General features: G+C 45.5%; 15 non-coding genes across 15 annotated transcripts; 9 read left to right on the forward strand and 6 right to left on the reverse strand.

Moving 5' to 3' along the window:
- The first annotated feature begins 1,173 nt into the window (after positions 1-1,173).
- Positions 1,174-1,245, forward strand: trnap-ugg (transfer RNA proline (anticodon UGG)). Its single transcript has one exon. It is a non-coding gene; the product is annotated as a tRNA-Pro (tRNA).
- Positions 1,246-1,585: 340 nt separating this feature from the next.
- trnam-cau (transfer RNA methionine (anticodon CAU)) lies at positions 1,586-1,658 on the reverse strand. Its single transcript has one exon. It is a non-coding gene; the product is annotated as a tRNA-Met (tRNA).
- Positions 1,659-2,013: 355 nt separating this feature from the next.
- On the forward strand, positions 2,014-2,087 carry trnai-aau (transfer RNA isoleucine (anticodon AAU)). The gene has a single exon. It is a non-coding gene; the product is annotated as a tRNA-Ile (tRNA).
- Positions 2,088-4,609: 2,522 nt separating this feature from the next.
- Positions 4,610-4,681, forward strand: trnap-ugg (transfer RNA proline (anticodon UGG)). The gene has a single exon. It is a non-coding gene; the product is annotated as a tRNA-Pro (tRNA).
- A 340-nt stretch (positions 4,682-5,021) lies between these two features.
- Positions 5,022-5,094, reverse strand: trnam-cau (transfer RNA methionine (anticodon CAU)). The gene has a single exon. It is a non-coding gene; the product is annotated as a tRNA-Met (tRNA).
- Positions 5,095-5,449: 355 nt separating this feature from the next.
- Positions 5,450-5,523, forward strand: trnai-aau (transfer RNA isoleucine (anticodon AAU)). The gene has a single exon. It is a non-coding gene; the product is annotated as a tRNA-Ile (tRNA).
- A 2,522-nt stretch (positions 5,524-8,045) lies between these two features.
- Positions 8,046-8,117, forward strand: trnap-ugg (transfer RNA proline (anticodon UGG)). The gene has a single exon. It is a non-coding gene; the product is annotated as a tRNA-Pro (tRNA).
- Positions 8,118-8,457: 340 nt separating this feature from the next.
- trnam-cau (transfer RNA methionine (anticodon CAU)) lies at positions 8,458-8,530 on the reverse strand. Its single transcript has one exon. It is a non-coding gene; the product is annotated as a tRNA-Met (tRNA).
- A 355-nt stretch (positions 8,531-8,885) lies between these two features.
- On the forward strand, positions 8,886-8,959 carry trnai-aau (transfer RNA isoleucine (anticodon AAU)). Its single transcript has one exon. It is a non-coding gene; the product is annotated as a tRNA-Ile (tRNA).
- Positions 8,960-11,893: 2,934 nt separating this feature from the next.
- Positions 11,894-11,966, reverse strand: trnam-cau (transfer RNA methionine (anticodon CAU)). The gene has a single exon. It is a non-coding gene; the product is annotated as a tRNA-Met (tRNA).
- Positions 11,967-12,321: 355 nt separating this feature from the next.
- On the forward strand, positions 12,322-12,395 carry trnai-aau (transfer RNA isoleucine (anticodon AAU)). The gene has a single exon. It is a non-coding gene; the product is annotated as a tRNA-Ile (tRNA).
- A 1,979-nt stretch (positions 12,396-14,374) lies between these two features.
- trnap-ugg (transfer RNA proline (anticodon UGG)) lies at positions 14,375-14,446 on the forward strand. The gene has a single exon. It is a non-coding gene; the product is annotated as a tRNA-Pro (tRNA).
- A 340-nt stretch (positions 14,447-14,786) lies between these two features.
- On the reverse strand, positions 14,787-14,859 carry trnam-cau (transfer RNA methionine (anticodon CAU)). The gene has a single exon. It is a non-coding gene; the product is annotated as a tRNA-Met (tRNA).
- Positions 14,860-15,214: 355 nt separating this feature from the next.
- Positions 15,215-15,288, forward strand: trnai-aau (transfer RNA isoleucine (anticodon AAU)). The gene has a single exon. It is a non-coding gene; the product is annotated as a tRNA-Ile (tRNA).
- A 2,923-nt stretch (positions 15,289-18,211) lies between these two features.
- Positions 18,212-18,284, reverse strand: trnai-uau (transfer RNA isoleucine (anticodon UAU)). The gene has a single exon. It is a non-coding gene; the product is annotated as a tRNA-Ile (tRNA).
- Between the last annotated feature and the right edge of the window lie 4,182 nt (positions 18,285-22,466).

Below are 22,466 nucleotides of genomic sequence, written 5' to 3' on the forward strand. Positions count from 1 at the left end.
AGGCGAGAGAGTGGCATTCAAATCTGTCGCAGATGCGCTGGGTTATATAAGCAAAAAAATGTTTATGAAGAAGGTGAAATACTGCTGTGTATTTTCCTCTTGTTTAGCCGCCACTGCCGGCTATACACAGTATGATAATATTGCAAATATCGTATTATCTTCAGCTGCAAACAATTCCTTATAGTTACAAAATTTCACCTTAATATTCCATGTTAAGTGGATTTAAAGATGATAAACAGTAGGAAAACAGGTTATATGAAGATAATCGTTTCATCAACATCTACCGCTCCACGAGCGCTTTAGACTTTAACTTCAACACAGTGATCACTCGGCACTACTGCACCGCGCTCAGTGATGACTGGGCTCTGTCTACATTAGACATGCGCTTTCACAGCCTAGCCCACCTGCTCAGGACCTTCTCACTGTCTCTAAAGAAGAATTACACGTCACTGTGACAAGCCTGTCTTAGAAGTGCTCTGTGCTCTGTTTACAACAAAAACCACAGCCCGCTTGAGTCTAGGTCTTACTGACAGAGAAATGTATTTTTTGAAATTCTGGGGCTAAACTTTTATTGTGTTGTTTTGTTGTGCTTCAGTCATCTGTTTGACCTTCCTCGCGGGGAAATTATAAAGACTCTACAGTTCGGACACCTACTCTGATATTTCGATCTTAAATTAAGGTCTGCTTCTTTTGACGGTCTTATTATGCAAAGAGTGTAAGACCCAAGTGCTCGTTTATTAAAGTCCGAGATCCTGACCGATTTGACTTTATACCGATAATTGCAGCAAATTAATGAAGAAAAGAGAAACACGAGAAAAAAACTGCTGCACACATGTGACCAGTCTTAATGAGCGGTTGCTGTCAGACGTGTTTCTGTGTTAAACGCACAAGGACAAAAACAGCCGGGAGACTCCGATCGAGCACTGGGCTGTGCTTTTCTCCCTTGGAAAGGTCACGCATTCCGCGAGGTAGGCAAGAACACGCGTGTATGAGCGAACAGGACCCACCTGGCACGAGTGAATGACCCCCCCGCGAGCTCACTGGCAGGAGAGAGGGGAAGGGTGGGCTCGTTGGTTTAGTCCAAGCGAACGGCGCGAGTCTCACTGCACTGGTCTGTCTCCGGTCTCTGGGTGCGAAGAACACGTGTGAAATTTGAGGGGTAGCTTGTCGCAGGGCTCGTTGGTCTAGGGGTATGATTCTCGCTTTGGGTGTGAGAGGTCTCGGGTTCAAATCCCGGACGAGCCCGTCTTTTTTTCTATCATTGTAGGAAGACATATCCAGCCCTCCTCGGGAGCACAGCAGAGCGAGTGTCGTGAGGTTATAGCCAGGTGCTGCAGCTGACGGGCTGACTGCTGGTTTACAAGATCCGGTGGTGGAGACACCTTCACCTCTAAGAGTTTATCTGCAGCTCTCATGTATCATTATTTTAAAAAGGTGTGAGTGGACACCCAGCATCATAGCGAGGGATCGAACTGTGTTTATCGCGGACTAAACATCTCGTATTCGGCGTGGAAGTGAAAAACACGCGTGTGGGAGGGAACATCCCCCGCCCCATCTGTGAAGAGCCCGAAACAGCACTGATCCCTGCCCCGTGTGAGGATCAAACTCACGACCTTCAGATTATGAGACTGACGCGCTATCTACTGCGCTAACGAGGCTGGACGATGGCTGAGCTGCAGTATGAACTCACACGATATGATTGCAAATCAATCGGTGAGATCCACACCATCCGCTGTCACAATCCTGTCAACATCCAGGCTGTTACTGAGGTGCCTCTCTGTTTTGGAGACTCAAATGGATTTCAAGTCCAGCGACTTAACCACTCGGCCACGACTACACGCACAAACCTACCTTCTCCCGAACTGACACAGGCTCGTTCCCGCATCATTTCCAACCCAAAATCTCTCTGCGTGATTAATTTGCTATTTCTGTCTCTCTATATCGATCATCACCAGCTGATTCACTAAGAAAACAAAAGGTAGGAAAACTCAGCGGTAGAGAGGTGACTCACGAGGCCGTTTAGCTCAGTTGGTTAGAGCGTGGTGCTAATAACGCCAAGGTCGCGGGTTCGATCCCCGTACGGGCCAGTGAGTCTCATTTTCACACACCCACTATTTCTAGTCTACCGACGCAGAAATACACATTATTATGAAAAGACGACCTATAAATAAATCAAAATTACTTCCACTTCTCTTTATTGGTGGAAATCGCAGAAATTAACGGAATTGTTTCATCTTCGGATGAACTTCTAAAAAGATTCTTCCGGGTTACAGGCGGGGATACTCACCCCTATACTAACGAGGAGCGGGAGCTCTGTTTCCTCTCAGGAGACGTTTCCTCTCGGGGCTGATATTTCAGGATTTGGCGATTTGGCTTTCATTTCGATTATCTTCAGAAACTTGTTCCCAGCTGTGGAACCGCTACTGCTCCCCCACAGAGGCTACTAACACGTTCGGAATCGATTATTTCAGCTTCGGTTTTGAGTTTTAAAACGCGTTAAGAAGTCCTTCCGACAGAGCATGGGCCAGGTGAGAGGAAATGGTGTTTTCACCGGGTCTCGGATGTGTAAAGACGCCTATAAACTGTTAGTGAGTAATATAAATTCATTAATGGTGAAGTAATTAATTTCAGTTTGTAGTCTATTTCTGTTGTTTCCGCTCTTGATGAAACCAGACAGTTGAGCCACTTTTAAAGACACAACTACACTAACGAGGAGCGCGTGTCTACCGCTGAGCGAGAGATCTGTTCACTGTCAGGAGACATTTCCTCTCAGGGCTGATCTTTTAGGTTTCAGCGTTTAGTTCATCTTCATCCTTCTTTTTGCAGGAGATTGTAATAACAATTACGGATTAAAAAAAAATCTAACTCAGATTTTCGAAAAACTTCTAAAAGTTGACCGACTGCCCCTTTGGAAGGGAAATGTATATAAGATCTCTCTCCCTGCTTCAGAAACTGTCATCACACTGGAGAGAAGTTACACGTGTCCATACGCGCTTCTGACAGGAATCACAATAACATCGCAATGAAAGCAAATGGCGTTTTCACCTGTTTAATTGCACGTTATTGTTGGAAAATGCAACGGAATTCGTTATTCTTCTGATATGAGTTTAAACAAACGTTTAATTGTAAGTGAAGTCAGCTTGTTAAAAATGAAACCAGCGCCCCGTCGCAGAAACGTACCCCGGTCTCCCGCGTGAAAAGCGGGGATCCTCCTGTGCGCCATACTGACGGGGAGCGACCGCGGTGAAGTTAGCTTGAAGCTCGAAAGCGATTTTGGCCTGTAGCGTTTTCACGAAATCCCCTAGAGTTACGAGAACGATATTTAGGAATATAAATATATTATAATTCTGAGAAGTATAGGACTGACCTCTTTAACAACGCACGATGTGTAATTCTGCGTCTGTGAATTGAGAAACAGAGATGTCTATTTTATAAAAGGCGAGAGAGTGGCATTCAAATCTGTCGCAGATGCGCTGGGTTATATAAGCAAAAAAATGTTTATGAAGAAGGTGAAATACTGCTGTGTATTTTCCTCTTGTTTAGCCGCCACTGCCGGCTATACACAGTATGATAATATTGCAAATATCGTATTATCTTCAGCTGCAAACAATTCCTTATAGTTACAAAATTTCACCTTAATATTCCATGTTAAGTGGATTTAAAGATGATAAACAGTAGGAAAACAGGTTAAATGAAGATAATCGTTTCATCAACATCTACCGCTCCACGAGCGCTTTAGACTTTAACTTCAACACAGTGATCACTCGGCACTACTACACCGCGCTCAGTGATGACTGGGCTCTGTCTACATTAGACATGCGCTTTCACAGCCTAGCCCACCTGCTCAGGACCTTCTCACTGTCTCTAAAGAAGAATTACACGTCACTGTGACAAGCCTGTCTTAGAAGTGCTCTGTGCTCTGTTTACAACAAAAACCACAGCCCGCTTGAGTCTAGGTCTTACTGACAGAGAAATGTATTTTTTGAAATTCTTGGGCTAAACTTTTATTGTGTTGTTTTGTTGTGCTTCAGTCATCTGTTTGACCTTCCTCGCGGGGAAATTATAAAGACTCTACAGTTCGGACACCTACTCTGATATTTCGATCTTAAATTAAGGTCTGCTTCTTTTGACGGTCTTATTATGCAAAGAGTGTAAGACCCAAGTGCTCGTTTATTAAAGTCCGAGATCCTGACCGATTTGACTTTATACCGATAATTGCAGCAAATTAATGAAGAAAAGAGAAACACGAGAAAAAAACTGCTGCACACATGTGGCCAGTCTTAATGAGCTGTTGCTGTCAGACGTGTTTCTGTGTTAAACGCACAAAGACAAAACCAGCCCGGAGACTCCGATCGAGCACTGGGCTGTGCTTTTCTCCCTTGGAAAGGTTACGCATTCCGCGAGGTAGGCAAGAACACGCGTGTATGAGCGAACAGGACCCACCTGGCACGAGTGAATGACCCCCCCGCGAGCTCACTGGCAGGAGAGAGGGGAAGGGTGGGCTCGTTGGTTTAGTCCAAGCGAACGACGCGAGTCTCACTGCACTGGTCTGTCTCCGGTCTCTGGGCGCGAAGAACACGTGTGAAATTTGAGGGGTAGCTTGTTGCAGGGCTCGTTGGTCTAGGGGTATGATTCTTGCTTTGGGTGCGAGAGGTCCCGGGTTCAAATCCCGGACGAGCCCGTCTTTTTTTCTATCATTGTAGGAAGACATATCCAGCCCTCCTCGGGAGCACAGCAGAGCGAGTGTCGTGAGGTTATAGCCAGGTGCTGCAGCTGACGGGCTGACTGCTGGTTTACAAGATCCGGTGGTGGAGACACCTTCACCTCTAAGAGTTTATCTGCAGCTCTCATGTATCATTATTTTAAAAAGGTGTGAGTGGACACCGAGCATCATAGCGAGGGATCGAACTGTGTTTATCGCGGACTAAACATCTCGTATTCGGCGTGGAAGTGAAAAACACGCGTGTGGGAGGGAACATCCCACGCCCCATCTGTGAAGAGCCCGAAACAGCACTGATCCCTGCCCCGTGTGAGGATCGAACTCACGACCTTCAGATTATGAGACTGACGCGCTACCTACTGCGCTAACGAGGCTGGACGATGGCTGAGCTGCAGTATGAACTCACACGATATGATTGCAAATCAATCGGTGAGATCCACACCATCCGCTGTCACAATCCTGTCAACATCCAGGCTGTTACTGAGGTGCCTCTCTGTTTTGGAGACTCAAATGGATTTCAAGTCCAGCGACTTAACCACTCGGCCACGACTACACGCACAAACCTACCTTCTCCCGAACTGACACAGGCTCGTTCCCGCATCATTTCCAACCCAAAATCTCTCTGCGTGATTAATTTGCTATTTCTGTCTCTCTATATCGATCATCACCAGCTGATTCACTAAGAAAACAAAAGGTAGGAAAACTCAGCGGTAGATATGCTACTCACGAGGCTGGTTAGCTCAGTTGGTTAGAGCGTGGTGCTAATGACGCCAAGGTCGTGGGTTCGATCCCCGTACGGGCCAGTGAGTCTCATTTTCACACACCCACTATTTCTAGTCTACCGACGCAGAAATACACATCATTATGAAAAGACGACCTATAAATCAATCAAAATTACTTCCACTTCTCTTTATTGGTGGAAATCGCAGAAATTAACGGAATTGTTTCATCTTCGGATGAACTTCCAAAAAGATTCTTCCGGGTTACAGGCGGGGATACTCACCCCTATACTAACGAGGAGCGGGAGCTCTGTTTCCTCTCAGGAGACGTTTCCTCTCGGGGCTGATATTTCAGGATTTGGCGATTTGGCTTTCATTTCGATTATCTTCAGAAACTTGTTCCCAGCTGTGGAACCGCTACTGCTCCCCCACAGAGGCTACTAACACGTTCGGAATCGATTATTTCAGCTTCGGTTTTGAGTTTTAAAACGCGTTAAGAAGTCCTTCCGACAGAGCATGGGCCAGGTGAGAGGAAATGGTGTTTTCACCGGGTCTCGGATGTGTAAAGACGCCTATAAACTGTTAGTGAGTAATATAAATTCATTAATGGTGAAGTAATTAATTTCAGTTTGTAGTCTATTTCTGTTGTTTCCGCTCTTGATGAAACCAGACAGTTGAGCCACTTTTAAAGACACAACTACACTAACGAGGAGCGCGTGTCTACCGCTGAGCGAGAGATCTGTTCACTGTCAGGAGACATTTCCTCTCAGGGCTGATCTTTTAGGTTTCAGCGTTTAGTTCATCTTCATCCTTCTTTTTGCAGGAGATTGTAATAACAATTACGGATTAAAAAAAAATCTAACTCAGATTTTCGAAAAACTTCTAAAAGTTGACCGACTGCCCCTTTGGAAGGGAAATGTATATAAGATCTCTCTCCCTGCTTCAGAAACTGTCATCACACTGGAGAGAAGTTACACGTGTCCATACGCGCTTCTGACAGGAATCACAATAACATCGCAATGAAAGCAAATGGCGTTTTCACCTGTTTAATTGCACGTTATTGTTGGAAAATGCAACGGAATTCGTTATTCTTCTGATATGAGTTTAAACAAACGTTTAATTGTAAGTGAAGTCAGCTTGTTAAAAATGAAACCAGCGCCCCGTCGCAGAAACGTACCCCGGTCTCCCGCGTGAAAAGCGGGGATCCTCCTGTGCGCCATACTGACGGGGAGCGACCGCGGTGAAGTTAGCTTGAAGCTCGAAAGCGATTTTGGCCTGTAGCGTTTTCACGAAATCCCCTAGAGTTACGAGAACGATATTTAGGAATATAAATATATTATAATTCTGAGAAGTATAGGACTGACCTCTTTAACAACGCACGATGTGTAATTCTGCGTCTGTGAATTGAGAAACAGAGATGTCTATTTTATAAAAGGCGAGAGAGTGGCATTCAAATCTGTCGCAGATGCGCTGGGTTATATAAGCAAAAAAATGTTTATGAAGAAGGTGAAATACTGCTGTGTATTTTCCTCTTGTTTAGCCGCCACTGCCGGCTATACACAGTATGATAATATTGCAAATATCGTATTATCTTCAGCTGCAAACAATTCCTTATAGTTACAAAATTTCACCTTAATATTCCATGTTAAGTGGATTTAAAGATGATAAACAGTAGGAAAACAGGTTAAATGAAGATAATCGTTTCATCAACATCTACCGCTCCACGAGCGCTTTAGACTTTAACTTCAACACAGTGATCACTCGGCACTACTACACCGCGCTCAGTGATGACTGGGCTCTGTCTACATTAGACATGCGCTTTCACAGCCTAGCCCACCTGCTCAGGACCTTCTCACTGTCTCTAAAGAAGAATTACACGTCACTGTGACAAGCCTGTCTTAGAAGTGCTCTGTGCTCTGTTTACAACAAAAACCACAGCCCGCTTGAGTCTAGGTCTTACTGACAGAGAAATGTATTTTTTGAAATTCTTGGGCTAAACTTTTATTGTGTTGTTTTGTTGTGCTTCAGTCATCTGTTTGACCTTCCTCGCGGGGAAATTATAAAGACTCTACAGTTCGGACACCTACTCTGATATTTCGATCTTAAATTAAGGTCTGCTTCTTTTGACGGTCTTATTATGCAAAGAGTGTAAGACCCAAGTGCTCGTTTATTAAAGTCCGAGATCCTGACCGATTTGACTTTATACCGATAATTGCAGCAAATTAATGAAGAAAAGAGAAACACGAGAAAAAAACTGCTGCACACATGTGGCCAGTCTTAATGAGCTGTTGCTGTCAGACGTGTTTCTGTGTTAAACGCACAAAGACAAAACCAGCCCGGAGACTCCGATCGAGCACTGGGCTGTGCTTTTCTCCCTTGGAAAGGTTACGCATTCCGCGAGGTAGGCAAGAACACGCGTGTATGAGCGAACAGGACCCACCTGGCACGAGTGAATGACCCCCCCGCGAGCTCACTGGCAGGAGAGAGGGGAAGGGTGGGCTCGTTGGTTTAGTCCAAGCGAACGACGCGAGTCTCACTGCACTGGTCTGTCTCCGGTCTCTGGGCGCGAAGAACACGTGTGAAATTTGAGGGGTAGCTTGTTGCAGGGCTCGTTGGTCTAGGGGTATGATTCTCGCTTTGGGTGCGAGAGGTCCCGGGTTCAAATCCCGGACGAGCCCGTCTTTTTTTCTATCATTGTAGGAAGACATATCCAGCCCTCCTCGGGAGCACAGCAGAGCGAGTGTCGTGAGGTTATAGCCAGGTGCTGCAGCTGACGGGCTGACTGCTGGTTTACAAGATCCGGTGGTGGAGACACCTTCACCTCTAAGAGTTTATCTGCAGCTCTCATGTATCATTATTTTAAAAAGGTGTGAGTGGACACCGAGCATCATAGCGAGGGATCGAACTGTGTTTATCGCGGACTAAACATCTCGTATTCGGCGTGGAAGTGAAAAACACGCGTGTGGGAGGGAACATCCCACGCCCCATCTGTGAAGAGCCCGAAACAGCACTGATCCCTGCCCCGTGTGAGGATCGAACTCACGACCTTCAGATTATGAGACTGACGCGCTACCTACTGCGCTAACGAGGCTGGACGATGGCTGAGCTGCAGTATGAACTCACACGATATGATTGCAAATCAATCGGTGAGATCCACACCATCCGCTGTCACAATCCTGTCAACATCCAGGCTGTTACTGAGGTGCCTCTCTGTTTTGGAGACTCAAATGGATTTCAAGTCCAGCGACTTAACCACTCGGCCACGACTACACGCACAAACCTACCTTCTCCCGAACTGACACAGGCTCGTTCCCGCATCATTTCCAACCCAAAATCTCTCTGCGTGATTAATTTGCTATTTCTGTCTCTCTATATCGATCATCACCAGCTGATTCACTAAGAAAACAAAAGGTAGGAAAACTCAGCGGTAGATATGCTACTCACGAGGCTGGTTAGCTCAGTTGGTTAGAGCGTGGTGCTAATGACGCCAAGGTCGTGGGTTCGATCCCCGTACGGGCCAGTGAGTCTCATTTTCACACACCCACTATTTCTAGTCTACCGACGCAGAAATACACATCATTATGAAAAGACGACCTATAAATCAATCAAAATTACTTCCACTTCTCTTTATTGGTGGAAATCGCAGAAATTAACGGAATTGTTTCATCTTCGGATGAACTTCCAAAAAGATTCTTCCGGGTTACAGGCGGGGATACTCACCCCTATACTAACGAGGAGCGGGAGCTCTGTTTCCTCTCAGGAGACGTTTCCTCTCGGGGCTGATATTTCAGGATTTGGCGATTTGGCTTTCATTTCGATTATCTTCAGAAACTTGTTCCCAGCTGTGGAACCGCTACTGCTCCCCCACAGAGGCTACTAACACGTTCGGAATCGATTATTTCAGCTTCGGTTTTGAGTTTTAAAACGCGTTAAGAAGTCCTTCCGACAGAGCATGGGCCAGGTGAGAGGAAATGGTGTTTTCACCGGGTCTCGGATGTGTAAAGACGCCTATAAACTGTTAGTGAGTAATATAAATTCATTAATGGTGAAGTAATTAATTTCAGTTTGTAGTCTATTTCTGTTGTTTCCGCTCTTGATGAAACCAGACAGTTGAGCCACTTTTAAAGACACAACTACACTAACGAGGAGCGCGTGTCTACCGCTGAGCGAGAGATCTGTTCACTGTCAGGAGACATTTCCTCTCAGGGCTGATCTTTTAGGTTTCAGCGTTTAGTTCATCTTCATCCTTCTTTTTGCAGGAGATTGTAATAACAATTACGGATTAAAAAAAAATCTAACTCAGATTTTCGAAAAACTTCTAAAAGTTGACCGACTGCCCCTTTGGAAGGGAAATGTATATAAGATCTCTCTCCCTGCTTCAGAAACTGTCATCACACTGGAGAGAAGTTACACGTGTCCATACGCGCTTCTGACAGGAATCACAATAACATCGCAATGAAAGCAAATGGCGTTTTCACCTGTTTAATTGCACGTTATTGTTGGAAAATGCAACGGAATTCGTTATTCTTCTGATATGAGTTTAAACAAACGTTTAATTGTAAGTGAAGTCAGCTTGTTAAAAATGAAACCAGCGCCCCGTCGCAGAAACGTACCCCGGTCTCCCGCGTGAAAAGCGGGGATCCTCCTGTGCGCCATACTGACGGGGAGCGACCGCGGTGAAGTTAGCTTGAAGCTCGAAAGCGATTTTGGCCTGTAGCGTTTTCACGAAATCCCCTAGAGTTACGAGAACGATATTTAGGAATATAAATATATTATAATTCTGAGAAGTATAGGACTGACCTCTTTAACAACGCACGATGTGTAATTCTGCGTCTGTGAATTGAGAAACAGAGATGTCTGTTTTATAAAAGGCGAGAGAGTGGCATTCAAATCTGTCGCAGATGCGCTGGGTTATATAAGCAAAAAAATGTTTATGAAGAAGGTGAAATACTGCTGTGTATTTTCCTCTTGTTTAGCCGCCACTGCCGGCTATACACAGTATGATAATATTGCAAATATCGTATTATCTTCAGCTGCAAACAATTCCTTATAGTTACAAAATTTCACCTTAATATTCCATGTTAAGTGGATTTAAAGATGATAAACAGTAGGAAAACAGGTTAAATGAAGATAATCGTTTCATCAACATCTACCGCTCCACGAGCGCTTTAGACTTTAACTTCAACACAGTGATCACTCGGCACTGCTACACCGCGCTCAGTGATGACTGGGCTCTGTCTACATTAGACATGCGCTTTCACAGCCTAGCCCACCTGCTCAGGACCTTCTCACTGTCTCTAAAGAAGAATTACACGTCACTGTGACAAGCCTGTCTTAGAAGTGCTCTGTGCTCTGTTTACAACAAAAACCACAGCCCGCTTGAGTCTAGGTCTTACTGACAGAGAAATGTATTTTTTGAAATTCTTGGGCTAAACTTTTATTGTGTTGTTTTGTTGTGCTTCAGTCATCTGTTTGACCTTCCTCGCGGGGAAATTATAAAGACTCTACAGTTCGGACACCTACTCTGATATTTCGATCTTAAATTAAGGTCTGCTTCTTTTGACGGTCTTATTATGCAAAGAGTGTAAGACCCAAGTGCTCGTTTATTAAAGTCCGAGATCCTGACCGATTTGACTTTATACCGATAATTGCAGCAAATTAATGAAGAAAAGAGAAACACGAGAAAAAAACTGCTGCACACATGTGGCCAGTCTTAATGAGCGGTTGCTGTCAGACGTGTTTCTGTGTTAAACGCACAAGGACAAAAACAGCCGGGAGACTCCGATCGAGCACTGGGCTGTGCTTTTCTCCCTTGGAAAGGTCACGCATTCCGCGAGGTAGGCAAGAACACGCGTGTATGAGCGAACAGGACCCACCTGGCACGAGTGAATGACCCCCCCGCGAGCTCACTGGCAGGAGAGAGGGGAAGGGTGGGCTCGTTGGTTTAGTCCAAGCGAACGGCGCGAGTCTCACTGCACTGGTCTGTCTCCGGTCTCTGGGCGCGAAGAACACGTGTGAAATTTCAGGGGTAGCTTGTCGCAGGGCTCGTTGGTCTAGGGTTATGATTCTCGCTTTGGGTGTGAGAAGTCCCGGGTTCAAATCCTGGACGAGCCCGTCTTTTTTTCTATCATTGTAGGAAGACATATCCAGCCCTCCTCGGGAGCACAGCAGAGCGAGTGTCGTGAGGTTATAGCCAGGTGCTGCAGCTGACGGGCTGACTGCTGGTTTACAAGATCCGGTGGTGGAGACACCTTCACCTCTAAGAGTTTATCTGCAGCTCTCATGTATCATTATTTTAAAAAGGTGTGAGTGGACACCGAGCACCATAGCGAGGGATCGAACTGTGTTTATCGCGGACTAAACATCTCGTATTCGGCGTGGAAGTGAAAAACACGCGTGTTGGAGTGAACGTCCCACGCCCCATCTGTGAAGAGCCCGAAACAGCACTGATCCCTGCCCCGTGTGAGGATCAAACTCACAACCTTCAGATTATGAGACTGACGCGCTACCTACTGCGCTAACGAGGCTGGACGATCGCTGAGCTGCAGTATGAACTCACACGATATGATTGCAAATCAATCGGTGAGATCCACACCATCCGCTGTCACAATCCTGTCAACATCCAGGCTGTTACTGAGGTGCCTCTCTGTTTTGGAGACTCAAATGGATTTCAAGTCCAGCGACTTAACCACTCGGCCACGACTACACGCACAAACCTACCTTCTCCCGAACTGACACAGGCTCGTTCCCGCATCATTTCCAACCCAAAATCTCTCTGCGTGATTAATTTGCTATTTCTGTCTCTCTATATCGATCATCACCAGCTGATTCACTAAGAAAACAAAAGGTAGGAAAACTCAGCGGTAGATATGCTGCTCACGAGGCTGGTTAGCTCAGTTGGTTAGAGCGTGGTGCTAATAACGCCAAGGTCGCGGGTTCGATCCCCGTACGGGCCAGTGAGTCTCATTTTCACACACCCACTATTTCTAGTCTACCGACGCAGAAATACACATCATTATGAAAAGACGACCTATAAATAAATCAAAATTACTTCCACTTCTCTTTATTGGTGGAAATCGCAGAAATTAACGGAATTGTTTCATCTTCGGATGAACTTCTAAAAAGATTCTTCCGGGTTACAGGCGGGGATACTCACCCCTATACTAACGAGGAGCGGGTGCTCTGTTTCCTCTCAGGAGACGTTTCCTCTCGGGGCTGATATTTCAGGATTTGGCGATTTGGCTTTCATTTCGATTATCTTCAGAAACTTGTTCCCAGCTGTGGAACCGCTACTGCTCCCCCACAGAGGCTACTAACACGTTCGGAATCGATTATTTCAGCTTCGGTTTTGAGTTTTAAAACGCGTTAAGAAGTCCTTCCGACAGAGCATGGGCCAGGTGAGAGGAAATGGTGTTTTCACCGGGTCTCGGATGTGTAAAGACGCCTATAAACTGTTAGTGAGTAATATAAATTCATTAATGGTGAAGTAATTAATTTCAGTTTGTAGTCTATTTCTGTTGTTTCCGCTCTTGATGAAACCAGACAGTTGAGCCACTTTTAAAGACACAACTACACTAACGAGGAGCGCGTGTCTACCGCTGAGCGAGAGATCTGTTCACTGTCAGGAGACATTTCCTCTCAGGGCTGATCTTTTAGGTTTCAGCGTTTAGTTCATCTTCATCCTTCTTTTTGCAGGAGATTGTAATAACAATTACGGATTAAAAAAAAATCTAACTCAGATTTTCGAAAAACTTCTAAAAGTTGACCGACTGCCCCTTTGGAAGGGAAATGTATATAAGATCTCTCTCCCTGCTTCAGAAACTGTCATCACACTGGTGAAATACTGCTGTGTATTTTCCTCTTGTTTAGCCGCCACTGCCGGCTATACACAGTATGATAATATTGCAAATATCGTATTATCTTCAGCTGCAAACAATTCCTTATAGTTACAAAATTTCACCTTAATATTCCATGTTAAGTGGATTTAAAGATGATAAACAGTAGGAAAACAGGTTAAATGAAGATAATCGTTTCATCAACATCTACCGCTCCACGAGCGCTTTAGACTTTAACTTCAACACAGTGATCACTCGGCACTACTACACCGCGCTCAGTGATGACTGGGCTCTGTCTACATTAGACATGCGCTTTCACAGCCTAGCCCACCTGCTCAGGACCTTCTCACTGTCTCTAAAGAAGAATTACACGTCACTGTGACAAGCCTGTCTTAGAAGTGCTCTGTGCTCTGTTTACAACAAAAACCACAGCCCGCTTGAGTCTAGGTCTTACTGACAGAGAAATGTATTTTTTGAAATTCTTGGGCTAAACTTTTATTGTGTTGTTTTGTTGTGCTTCAGTCATCTGTTTGACCTTCCTCGCGGGGAAATTATAAAGACTCTACAGTTCGGACACCTACTCTGATATTTCGATCTTAAATTAAGGTCTGCTTCTTTTGACGGTCTTATTATGCAAAGAGTGTAAGACCCAAGTGCTCGTTTATTAAAGTCCGAGATCCTGACCGATTTGACTTTATACCGATAATTGCAGCAAATTAATGAAGAAAAGAGAAACACGAGAAAAAAACTGCTGCACACATGTGGCCAGTCTTAATGAGCGGTTGCTGTCAGACGTGTTTCTGTGTTAAACGCACAAGGACAAAAACAGCCGGGAGACTCCGATCGAGCACTGGGCTGTGCTTTTCTCCCTTGGAAAGGTCACGCATTCCGCGAGGTAGGCAAGAACACGCGTGTATGAGCGAACAGGACCCACCTGGCACGAGTGAATGACCCCCCCGCGAGCTCATTGGCAGGAGAGAGGGGAAGGGTGGGCTCGTTGGTTTAGTCCAAGCGAACGGCGCGAGTCTCACTGCACTGGTCTGTCTCCGGTCTCTGGGCGCGAAGAACACGTGTGAAATTTGAGGGGTAGCTTGTCGCAGGGCTCGTTGGTCTAGGGTTATGATTCTCGCTTTGGGTGCGAGAAGTCCCGGGTTCAAATCCCGGACGAGCCCGTCTTTTTTTCTATCATTGTAGGAAGACATATCCAGCCCTCCTCTGGAGCACAGCAGAGCGAGTGTCGTGAGGTTATAGCCAGGTGCTGCAGCTGACGGGCTGACTGCTGGTTTACAAGATCCGGTGGTGGAGACACCTTCACCTCTAAGAGTTTATCTGCAGCTCTCATGTATCATTATTTTAAAAAGGTGTGAGTGGACACCGAGCATCATAGCGAGGGATCGAACTGTGTTTATCGCGGACTAAACATCTCGTATTCGGCGTGGAAGTGAAAAACACGCGTGTGGGAGTGAACGTCCCACGCCCCATCTGTGAAGAGCCCCAAACCGCACTGATCCCTGCCCCGTGTGAGGATCAAACTCACGACCTTCAGATTATGAGACTGACGCGCTACCTACTGCGCTAACGAGGCTGGACGATGGCTGAGTTGCAGTATGAACTCACACGATATGATTGCAAATCAATCGGTGAGATCCACACCATCCGCTGTCACAATCCTGTCAACATCCAGGCTGTTACTGAGGTGCCTCTCTGTTTTGGAGACTCAAATGGATTTCAAGTCCAGCGACTTAACCACTCGGCCACGACTACACGCACAAACCTACCTTCTCCCGAACTGACACAGGCTCGTTCCCGCATCATTTCCAACCCAAAATCTCTCTGCGTGATTAATTTGCTATTTCTGTCTCTCTATATCGATCATCACCAGCTGATTCACTAAGAAAACAAAAGGTAGGAAAACTCAGCGGTAGATATGTGACTCACGAGGCCGGTTAGCTCAGTTGGTTAGAGCGTGGTGCTAATAACGCCAAGGTCGCGGGTTCGATCCCCGTACGGGCCAGTGAGTCTCATTTTCACACACCCACTATTTCTAGTCTACCGACGCAGAAATACACATCATTATGAAAAGACGACCTATAAATAAATCAAAATTACTTCCACTTCTCTTTATTGGTGGAAATCGCAGAAATTAACGGAATTGTTTCATCTTCGGATGAACTTCTAAAAAGATTCTTCCGGGTTACAGGCGGGGATACTCACCCCTATACTAACGAGGAGCGGGAGCTCTGTTTCCTCTCAGGAGACGTTTCCTCTCGGGGCTGATATTTCAGGATTTGGCGATTTGGCTTTCATTTCGATTATCTTCAGAAACTTGTTCTCAGCTGTGGAACCGCTACTGCTCCCCCACAGAGGCTACTAACACGTTCGGAATCGATTATTTCAGCTTCGGTTTTGAGTTTTAAAACGCGTTAAGAAGTCCTTCCGACAGAGCATGGGCCAGGTGAGAGGAAATGGTGTTTTCACCGGGTCTCGGATGTGTAAAGACGCCTATAAACTGTTAGTGAGTAATATAAATTCATTAATGGTGAAGTAATTAATATCAGTTTGTAGTCCATTTCTGTTGTTTCCGCTCTTGATGAAACCAGACAGTTGAGCCACTTTTAAAGACACAACTACACTAACGAGGAGCGCGTGTCTACCGCTGAGCGAGAGATCTGTTCACTGTCAGGAGACATTTCCTCTCAGGGCTGATCTTTTAGGTTTCAGCGTTTAGTTCATCTTCATCCTTCTTTTTGCAGGAGATTGTAATAACAATTACGGATTAAAAAAAAAATCTAACTCAGATTTTCGAAAAACTTCTAAAAGTTGACCGACTGCCCCTTTGGAAGGGAAATGTATATAAGATCTCTCTCCCTGCTTCAGAAACTGTCATCACACTGGAGAGAAGTTACACGTGTCCATACGCGCTTCTCACAGGAATCACAATAACATCGCAATGAAAGCAAATGGCGTTTTCACCTGTTTAATTGCACGTTATTGTTGGAAAATGCAACGGAATTCGTTATTCTTCTGATATGAGTTTAAACAAACGTTTAATTGTAAGTGAAGTCAGCTTGTTAAAAATGAAACCAGCGCCCCGTCGCAGAAACGTACCCCGGTCTCCCGCGTGAAAAGCGGGGATCCTCCTGTGCGCCATACTGACGGGTAGCGACCGCGGTGAAGTTAGCTTGAAGCTCGAAAGCGATTTTGGCCTGTAGCGTTTTCACGAAATCCCCGAGAGTTACGAGAACGATATTTAGGAATATAAATATATTATAATTCTGAGAAATATAGGACTGACCTCTTTAACAACGCACGATGTGTAATTCTGCGTCTGTGAATTGAGAAACAGAGATGTCTGTTTTATAAAAGGCGAGAGAGTGGCATTCAAATCTGTCGCAGATGCGCTGGGTTATATAAGCAAAAAAATGTTTATGAAGAAGGTGAAATACTGCTGTGTATTTTCCTCTTGTTTAGCCGCCACTGCCGGCTATACACAGTATGATAATATTGCAAATATCGTATTATCTTCAGCTGCAAACAATTCCTTATAGTTACAAAATTTCACCTTAATATTCCATGTTAAGTGGATTTAAAGATGATAAACAGTAGGAAAACAGGTTAAATGAAGATAATCGTTTCATCAACATCTACCGCTCCACGAGCGCTTTAGACTTTAACTTCAACACAGTGATCACTCGGCACTACTACACCGCGCTCAGTGATGACTGGGCTCTGTCTACATTAGACATGCGCTTTCACAGCCTAGCCCACCTGCTCAGGACCTTCTCACTGTCTCTAAAGAAGAATTACACGTCACTGTGACAAGCCTGTCTTAGAAGTGCTCTGTGCTCTGTTTACAACAAAAACCACAGCCCGCTTGAGTCTAGGTCTTACTGACAGAGAAATGTATTTTTTGAAATTCTTGGGCTAAACTTTTATTGTGTTGTTTTGTTGTGCTTCAGTCATCTGTTTGACCTTCCTCGCGGGGAAATTATAAAGACTCTACAGTTCGGACACCTACTCTGATATTTCGATCTTAAATTAAGGTCTGCTTCTTTTGACGGTCTTATTATGCAAAGAGTGTAAGACCCAAGTGCTCGTTTATTAAAGTCCGAGATCCTGACCGATTTGACTTTATACCGATAATTGCAGCAAATTAATGAAGAAAAGAGAAACACGAGAAAAAAAACTGCTGCACACATGTGGCCAGTCTTAATGAGCGGTTGCTGTCAGACGTGTTTCTGTGTTAAACGCACAAGGACAAAAACAGCAGGGAGACTCCGATCGAGCACTGGGCTGTGCTTTTCTCCCTTGGAAAGGTCACGCATTCCGCGAGGTAGGCAAGAACACGCGTGTATGAGCGAACAGGACCCACCTGGCACGAGTGAATGACCCCCCCGCGAGCTCACTGGCAGGAGAGAGGGGAAGGGTGGGCTCGTTGGTTTAGTCCAAGCGAACGGCGCGAGTCTCACTGCACTGGTCTGTCTCCGGTCTCTGGGCGCGAAGAACACGTGTGAAATTTGAGGGGCAGCTTGTGGCAGGGCTCGTTGGTCTAGGGGTATGATTCTCGCTTTGGGTGCGAGAGGTCCCGGACGAGCCCGTCTTTTTTTCTATCATTGTAGGAAGACATATCCAGCCCTCCTCGGGAGCACAGCAGAGCGAGTGTCGTGAGGTTATAGCCAGGTGCTGCAGCTGACGGGCTGACTGCTGGTTTACAAGATCCGGTGGTGGAGACACCTTCACCTCTAAGAGTTTATCTGCAGCTCTCATGTATCATTATTTTAAAAAGGTGTGAGTGGACACCGAGCATCATAGCGAGGGATCGAACTGTGTTTATCGCGGACTAAACATCTCGTATTCGGCGTGGAAGTGAAGAACACGCGTGTGGGAGTGAACGTCCCACGCCCCATCTGTGAAGAGCCCAAAACAGCACCGCTCCCTGCCCCGTGTGAGGATCGATCTCACGACTTTCAGGTTATAAGACTGACGCGCTACCTACTGCGCTAACGAGGCTGGACGATGGCTGAGCTGCAGTATGAACTCACACGATATGATTTCAAATCAATCGGTGAGATCCACACCATCCGCTGTCACAATAAATCCCAATCTGTCATTTAGGATCCCAGCCATTCCGGAACAAACTGTTACTGGCTACAGCTGAACGAGTAAGCATTCCACTACACTTGTTGTACACGGCAAAAAAAAAAATCTTGAATTAAAAATTCGTGAACGATTTCAGCAGCTTGCTCTTTATTACGTTGCACCCACGTTTTGTACTCCTCGCAGTCATGTACAGTATATACATATTCATATGCTGTAGACTGTATATATATAGTTTCTCATATACGAGTGTGATTTGGGCTTGAAAGATGTCATCTGGTAATGGAGCGAACGGCCGGCGATACCGGACAGCCTTTCCCTCCTGTGAGTCCTGTTGATGCGAAGCTCTGCTGTGCTGTACTCTCACCCGCTGTGTGCTCGGCACGAACTGGATTATATAATAATGGATTGAAAGGGACACATTCTGACGTGGGTTCAATTAAGATTGACACCTGTGTGTTAGAAAATAAATAATCAATAAAATACATCGCAGACTTTCTCCCGTTTTAACAGGTTTCCCGTGGAAGGGTTAAGTTACAGTTTAATAAATTGAAAACGTGGCGGTGAGAGGTCATCGCCTCCTTACAGCGCTTGATGCAAAGTCTTCACAATGTTGCAAGTGAGACAGGAGTCTGTCCTCTCTAGTACGTAGAGCGCAAAAGCTGGAGGATGCGGGCATCGATCCGGCTACCTCTTGCATGCTAAGCGAGCGCTCTACCATTTGAGCTAATCCCCCTTCCGCTGGTGGTGATCACACTAAATCCATCACGAGTCCTCTGTGCGATCGCACACTCGTGAAAAACACACTTGAAATCGGAGCACGCACGACCTCTCTGGCTCGTTGGTCTAGGCTTGCTGTTTGGTTGCGAGAGGTCCCGCCCTCAAATCGCGGACATGCCCTATTTTATTCCATGATTACAAGAACATACGTCCAGCTCTCCTCGTATTTTCTGCTTTTATGAAACGACTATAGTAGCACAGCAAAGCGCGTATCGTGATCACGCCTCACTCAGTGTGAGGTTATAGCGAGGTGTTTTAGCTGGCGGGCTGTCGGCTGGTTCACAAGAACCGGTCGTGGAAAGATCTTCACTGCTCGGACTTTATTCTGCTCTCATGACAGTGGAGGTGACTTTCAGTGCGCTTCACTGCTCTCTGAATCTGGCACACTGTTAGAACAGAAATTCTCCATGAAATAAGTCCTGGATTTTCTCCCGTTCCAACAAGTTTCGGGTGCGTGGTCAAAAAAATGTCATAAAAACGACAAAGTGAAGGCTGAGAAAACATTAACAATGTACTTTATACACAACGCAAGTGTTTTCGTAACCCTAGGAGGTTTTGTGAAAGCGCTACAGGCGTGCCAAAATCGTTTTTACACTGCTATTTTCTCCTGTTGTTTTTTTAGAGTACATCTGATTGACTGGCCTTCTCTCTTGCAGGGAGACGGGACTCTTCAGAGAGGGAGTCTCCCACTTGCGTGTAATTAGCAGGAACCGCAGAAGCCCTGAATCAGAACATTTCTAGTGCTGTAATTGAGCAGGAAGTCCGAGCGGTAAAAGCGTTGGACTTAAGATCCAATAGACATAAAAACCACGTGGGTTTCATCCCCAGTCCTGGTAGACTCTCCTTAATTAAGGAGCAAGTAAAGGTTTATTCTCTGCTGAGAAGAAAACAAACACAACATTTCGGCCGTGGAGCCTTCGAGTGTCTAGAATTACACGTCATTGTGACAAGACTATGCTCTGTGCTCTGTTTACAACAAAAACCACAGCCCGTCTAGGTCTTTAAGCGCTTTGAGAAGCCACCTTTAAAGGCGCTATATAAAATAAAGTTTATTATTATTATATTACTGAAAGAGAAATGTAATTTTCTCTATTTTTGGAAATTCTTGGGATAAACTTTTAAAGACATGTTGATTTGTCATTTGTCAATTTTTAACTAGGCTAAAAACACCTTTTCTAGAAATCCTTTTCCATCTGTCTGTGCTACGATCCTCCTCACACACTACTAACACGTGTAGAATCAGTTGGTATTAATGAGGTTTCTAACGCTGGGAAGTTATTTTGACTGAGCTTGGGACCAGTGAAAGCATACGGTGATTTCACCTGCTTTCAGTTGTTTATTGACGCTCATGAACACTCAATATGTAACTAAGAGTGCTTGGTTTCATCCTTTTAGTTTCATTGTTTTCAGAAGTTAATCGTAATATTTTTGTCAGCGATTGTTATAATAAATACAGAAAGATTTTTAAACAAAACCACATTCAGGCAGATTTTCAAAAACCTTTTAAGAGTTGATGGGTTTCACCTTTGGAATAGTAGTTAGATTAGTCGGAAAAAGGAAATTCGTATAACATCTCTCCACATTTTCAGTCTAATTTCTGTGAAGAATCATATTAACAGGCTGAACTGTAAACACCAGCCCTGAGAGGAAGGAAACAGAGCTCAAGACCTTCTCAGGCACGCGTGCATTAGTATAATGGTGAGTATCCCCGCCTGTCACACGGGAGACCGGGATTCGATTCCCCGACGGGGTGGTAGGTAGCTTTTTAACCACCTCACTACACTTTTAAAAAAACAACGTTTGTCAGATCTAGACTCAAGCAGGCGTCATGTTCTGGATTGCTGTTTCAGTTCTAACTGGAGACTGGAGTTTGTCTCATTTTCAATCACACATGAAACACTTTCACACACGAGGGGAAACAAGCGCAAGCTGAGCGAATCAGCACTTAAAGTTCTTCTGTAATAATCCGCAGAGGGCCCATTAGGTGATCTTTAGCTGATCACTGGACTGTGGGTTCAAGCGGCTGGTTAGTTCAGTTGTTTAGAGCATGGTGCTAATAACGCCAAAGTCGCGAGTTCGAGCCCCATAAATCGATTTCCACAAGTGATGAGCTCACTGAAAAGAACGAAGCTCACAGGAGGACTGAAACCCTGTTCTGTAACTTAGCTGCTGGGAATGACACTGTGGGGGCAGTCTTTCCAACTGTCAGAAAATGCATCGCACACTCCTTAACTTTCTCCCCAAGGACTCCCGATCTGCTGAGAGGAGATTTCAGCAGAGAGCACCGGAGCCGCGCTTCATGCGGAGAGAAGATGAACAGGAGGCGCGGCTGTTGAATGCTTGACAATCGCACAGCGCTCTCTCCGCAAGGCGCGAACGCGGCTACAGGAGACCTGTCGGCACACAGAGCTCTAAACTCACTCCTGGAGGAGGCAAGAGGACGCTCTACCAGCTGAGCTCACCCCCTGCGCTGCACCCTCCTCCTCGGCGTCACCTTGTGCCGCTTCTCCACCTCTTAGGGGCACCGTCACTGCCTGTCGTCTGCAGGGCGGTCCCGCCAAATGTGAGGAGGACGGCGGGACCTTCTTCTGCCTGCTGCACGAGTCGAGCTCTTGTGCTCGTCAGTTCAATGCTCTTTACATCAACTCCTACTGCCTGTTGGCGCTTTATCGCCATATGTAACCAGTAGAGGTACAGTACTGGTCCAACGGAATTCTTACTTACAGAAAGTCTCTCGATTGTTGAAACAGGTGTAAAAACACAAAGTGCAGACAGTGCATCAAGACAATATATAAACAGACAGTAGACAGTGTACAAGTAAACAAGTAAACAGTTCGAATGTAAACGATGCAGACATGTAAACAATGACTGGAGATGTGCAATAAATAAATAAGAAATCATAATGAGGTAGATGGAGTAGGTGTGGTCCGAGGGGCATGGCCAACTGTGTTTGCCACTCGAACGGCTATCCCGGGGACTGAAGAGAGCTGAACTGAAGGAAATTCGTATTTAAATACAGTGCAAGTCTTCAATGTGTTCTGGCACTTCCGGGTCTTCACTGAAGATATTTGTTGTGTTCTTGAGTGTGATGGGACCGTGCACTGGTGTCTCTCAGGGGAAAATGGGGTTTCCACCGGTTGTGGAGCAATTGGGGGGTTCAGAGAATAAGTTGTGTGGGCGCTTGTAACGGTGCGCTAAAGAAAAAAATCTCTGAGATGAAGCTCTAAAGATGCACGACCCCACTATGTTACTCGAGTATCACACTGGTATTAGAAATACAGCGAGATGTCACAATAAATCCCAATCCGTCTTTTA

The sequence above is a fragment of the Atractosteus spatula genome, chromosome 5 (genome assembly GCF_055471065.1).
Source record: "Atractosteus spatula isolate fAtrSpa1 chromosome 5, fAtrSpa1.hap1, whole genome shotgun sequence".
NCBI classification, from domain to species: Eukaryota; Metazoa; Chordata; class Actinopteri; order Semionotiformes; family Lepisosteidae; genus Atractosteus; species Atractosteus spatula.